Source organism: Pyxicephalus adspersus, chromosome 10 (genome assembly GCF_032062135.1).
Source record: "Pyxicephalus adspersus chromosome 10, UCB_Pads_2.0, whole genome shotgun sequence".
Lineage (NCBI taxonomy): Eukaryota > Metazoa > Chordata > Amphibia > Anura > Pyxicephalidae > Pyxicephalus > Pyxicephalus adspersus.
In genome coordinates, this window is record NC_092867.1 from 10456879 (window position 1) to 10462282 (window position 5404).

Below are 5404 nucleotides of genomic sequence, written 5' to 3' on the forward strand. Positions count from 1 at the left end.
GGGCTATAGCGACGATTCTTTACAGCTACTCTGAATCTCCGAGATCCCTTCGGATATATTGAGACCCTACGGACCTTGATGGACATGACTAGACGAAAGAAAAGCAAACCGGAACCTCAGAAATTATCTTATTTCTTTAGGCCGCAACAATCTCGTCAACATCAAGATGGCGGCAGTCCTTCCTTTCCGGCCTCTTCTCCCGCAAGATCAGCAGGAGCTTCTTCTCCATCACCCATCTCCAAAATTAGATCGCCTGAAAGTGTGGATGAGTCTTCTCAACATACAACCTCTTCAAGACCGTCACCGCTGCTCTCACACCCAGATACACCACGGACACCGGATCCTATGGTAAATGTAACGGAGCAAGCAGCCTCAACTAAAGGCCTGACGGCAGACATAGATCTGGAGCGCTTTCAAGTAAGTGATACTGATCTTTCACCAGCAACTCTGAAAGATATGTTATTGTCATTAGGACATTCCATACAACAGGATTTAAATTCGATGCTGGGCAAATTCAATACAACCGTTTCTAATCTGGGGAAAAGAGTACAACATATAGAAACTAAAATGGGAGAATTCTCTGAAGCTCACAATGTTTTGATTGATGCCCATCAAGATCATACATCTGAACTAAACTGGCTTCGATCTAAAGTAGCTGATTTGGAAGATCGTTCTAGACGCAATAATATTAAATTCAGAGGGATACCTGAATCCGTGTCTGTGAGTGAGTTAGAGTCTTTTATCAAACAAATGTGTCATGCTTTAATCCCCTCTGTAACAGAATTAGAGCTGACTATTGATCGAGCCCACAGAATCCCTAAACCAGCGTTCCTTTCAGCTGAGACCCCAAGAGATGTTTTAGTGCGTATGCACTTCTTCCATATTAAAGAAAAAATTATGCTAGCAACTAGAAAAGCTCCTTCTGTTCCAGAACAATTTCGCAACATTCAATTGTTTGCCGATTTATCTGCCCAGACGATTCAAAATCGGAGAAAATTGTTGCCCATTACTAAGAAATTGCGAGAAAACCAGATCGCATATAGATGGGGTTACCCAACTAAATTGCTTATAACATATCAAGGAACAACTCATTCAGTATTATCAATCGACACTGGTCGTCAACTTCTTCAGAGATGGAATTTGGAGGACCCCAGACCTGAAACTCAGTCACAGTCATCTCCAAAAAAGCTTTCTCATGAATGGTCATAAGTGATATGGAGAGGTACAATACCTACTGTATAGCCCTTCTTAACACAGGTACAAGTTTCTAATCAGTCAATATGAATCTTTGTTGCCCGATATTCCTGGTTATATCCCAGGAGAACATTACTTTTTTTCTTATATTTTTTTCAATTTTTTTTTCTGTTTTCATCTCAGTTTACCCAGCCATTACCTTTCTTTTTGTTGTTTTGAATCCAGATATCTGTATTACGAAAATTGATCAAAAGATTCTCTTAGCCATGACGATCCCTTCCTTAATATTGCAAAAATGACTCGTTTTGTTTCCTTAAATGTTCGGGGTCTTAATAGTCCATTTAAAAGAAACTTACTATCCAAAGAATTACAACAGCTGAAAGCGGATATCATATTCCTTCAAGAAACTCATTTACACAGTCTTCAATTGCCTAAATGGAAACTAAAGTGTTTCCCTCACACATATATGGCGAATTTACCTAAAAAGAAGTGTGGAGTATTGACGGCAATAAGAGACTCTGTTCCATATCAATATCTCAACCATATTGCTGGAGAAGATGGCAGATATCTTATTTTAATTTGTAAAATTAAGGATGAAACTTTTACGCTGGTGAATATATACGCTCCTAACTACAATCAACACTCTTATCTGAGGAAGCTCTTTAAAAGGATAACCAAGATTAAACAAGGAACCCTGTTGATAGGAGGTGATTTCAACGCCACTCCTTATTCGCTTTTGGATTCAAAAACTAAATCCAAACGAAGATCTCAAGATTTACGCAATCTTCTTATAGAATATGGACTGTTCGATGTTTGGAGATGTCAACACGGTGAAGAAAGAGATTATACATATTTTTCGCAAATTCATGGTTCGTACTCCCGTATTGACTTCTTTCTAACAGATTTGTCTTCTCTCATCAATATCTCTCAATCAACCATTGAACCCATAACATGGTCAGACCATGCACCAGTGACGATTGAGTGGGGATCCCGACCTTCTAGACCTATTCACTTATGGCGTTTGAAAACTTTTTTGTTGAAGCATCCGACGTATCGTGAAGACTTTTTGAAAGAACAGGACTTATATTTTTCCCTGAATGATACGAAAGAAGTTAATATTTTTGATGTTTGGAACGCACATAAGGCCTATATGCGAGGTATATTTATTAAAGCTAGCGCACACGAATATATGACTAGGAAGGCACAAATTAACAATTTACTACAGTCTATTAGAGACTTAGAAACTCTTAATAAACAGTCTCCTTCTACACAATTAATAGCTGCCTTATCTAAAACTAGATTACAACTTAGATCTCTTTTGCTGTTTAAATACGATGTTTATATTAAAAAATTGAAAGCTAACCAATATTCTTTAGGTAATAAACCAGGAGCGTATTTAGCTAGGAGACTTAGACTTAGAAGAACTAAATCTAACATATTTTCTATTTTAGATCCTACTTCTAATAAGTTTTCTTATAGTCCCCAAGGAATAGCGGAAGCTTTCTGTAACTACTATAAAAGTCTCTATAATTTAAAGGATAATAGTGATACGTTCCAACCGACTGATGTATCTATATCTCATTTTTTAAATTCCATTTCTCTACCTACAATTACTCCAACACAACTACAATATCTCTCTGCTCCCTTCACAATAACTGAAATAGGGAAAATTATAAGTGCTTTGCCAAATAATAAAACTCCGGGAATAGATGGATTCCCGAATGAATATTATAAGGCTTATAAGGAGCAACTTTCTCCATACTTAGTACGGGTATTTCAAACAGCAGCTGAGGGGGGACTCTTCCCTAAGGAAATGCTTCAAGCAGTGATTGTTACTATTCCCAAAGAAGGAAAGGACCACTCAAACCCTACACAATATAGACCAATATCACTTCTTAACTCAGATATTAAGATCTATGCAAAGGCTTTGGCGGTTAGGTTAGCCTTGGTTATCCCGGATCTGGTCCATCCTGACCAGGTTGGATTTGTTAAAAATAGGCAAGCCCCTGATGGTACTAGACGACTAATTAATATCCTGAGATTCGCTGAGTTAAATAAATGCCCTTCTATACTGTTTTCTTTAGACGCTGAGAAAGCATTTGACAGAGTGCATTGGGGATATTTATCGGCAGTGCTAGATAAATTTGGAATATCAGGCTGGATCAGATCTGCTATTCTATCTTTGTACTCAACACCTAGTGCTAGAGTTTTCACATCCGGAACGCTTTCTTTTAGCTTTGATATCTCCAATGGTACACGACAAGGATGCCCGCTTTCGCCTCTCATTTTTATTTTACTGGCCGAACCCCTAGCTGAAAAAATAAGGATGGAATCGAGGATCCATGGTATTTTAATAGCAGGTAGAGAACATAAAATTAGTCTATTTGCAGACGATATTATGTTGATACTGACCCAACCGCTGCCTTCTTTGAAGAAGGTTTTAGGAGTTCTGGACCAATATAGTAAAGCTTCATACTATAAGCTTAATATGTCCAAGTCACATATTCTGCCGCTAAACATACCCCTGAGTACTGTGGAGAAATGGAGTGACGGTTCTCCGTTTTTGTGGGAAACATCCCATATTTCATTTTTGGGCATTAACATACCAACCTGTACCTCATCTCTTTATGATTTTAACTATAAGAAGCTTCTACTAACTATGCAAGCAGAATTACTATCTCTCCAAAAGCAGGAGTTCTCTATAGCTGGAAGAATAGCGGCATTTAAGATGTTTATATTACCTAAATTTTTGTATATATTTCGGACGATATGTATACCAGTTCCAGTAACTTTTTTTTACTCAAACACAAAAATATCTCTCTACTTATGTTTGGCTTAATAGGAAAGCCCGTTGTAAGTATTCTATTATGATCAAGGAAAGGAAACTCGGTGGATTGGGCTTACCTAGTATTCGCTGTTACTATATGGCCGCTATTATGGCCCAAATTAAGCATTGGTGGAACAAAGACATTGGAAAAATTTGGGTAGAGATGGAACTATCGTTCCTCAAATATTCCGGTTTTCAAAGTTTATTGTTGGCCATGAAGATGGGATTTGATATGCCTTCTAGTGAATATCAAACAATTCAAGCTACCCTTCAAACCTGGAGTAAATGTCAGATTTCTGATTTAAATGCGCAATCTACTATGCGCATTACTCCAGAGTTAAAAATTTTAGAGGTGTTTATTCCCCAATTAAATCTGACCTCCTGGTATTCATATGGGATCACGAAAATTAAGGATCTTTATTTTTTCAAAAAATTTAAAACCTTTCAATCTTTGCAGAAGATATATAATTTACCAACCACAGAATTCTTTACCTACATGAGAATTAGACATTGTTTGCTAAATTTGGACCTATCAGATAGACTCCCTATAGAGAGCTCTATATTCTTTTATTTTAACAATTTAACATCAGGTACTAAAGGCATTTCTAAATTTTATCGACTAATCAGTTCTAACCTGGGATTTTGTAAATTCTCAACAATGCGAAAGTGGGAAATAGATTTGAATATTGAGATACCCGATAACATATGGTTAGATACACTAAATGCAACATATCAAGTCACTAAATGTGCGGACCATTGGGATATGTACCAAAAAGTGATAAATCATTGGTATTTGACACCAGTTAAGATGGTACATTTCTCTAGATCCGAATCAAATTTATGCTGGAGACAATGTGGAAAAATTGGCTCATTGTACCATATTTTATGGGAGTGTATTTCGCTCAGATCCTTTTGGAATCAAATGTTTATCCTGATTTCGGAGATCTCATGTGTTCATATCAAACCTGAAGCCAAATTAGCACTTCTTCATTTAGGAATAGAAGATGTTCCTATTAAAGCTAGGGTAGTTGTTACTCATGCGCTTTTAAGTGCTAAAATCTCTATATTACGCAAGTGGAAAAGCCTACAAGTCCCGACACTTTCCGAAGTTGTTAAAGATATTAATGATCATTGCTCTTATGAACGAATTTTCGCTTTGTCCCAAAACCGCTTTACAGGTTTTATTAAAAACTGGGAAGTTTGGTTTCATCATAGAAAGTGCGCTATTGATATTTCTTTTTAGTCCTTTTTTTTTTCAGTAAACCTGTTGTTTGTGATTGATATGTACAGATGTCGGATATGTTTATATGTTTATATAGTTAGGTTTAATAATGGCTGGTTATGTTTATGTTTATCTACATATCCTGCTATTCTAATTTTTTT

The 5404-nt window shown here is 36.7% G+C and overlaps 1 protein-coding gene across 1 annotated transcript in view; it reads left to right on the forward strand.

Annotated features, from left to right (window-relative positions):
* Nucleotides 1-5404, forward strand: part of GOLGA7B (golgin A7 family member B) — a 36268-nt gene that overhangs the window by 18898 nt on the left and 11966 nt on the right. The window lies entirely within an intron of this gene.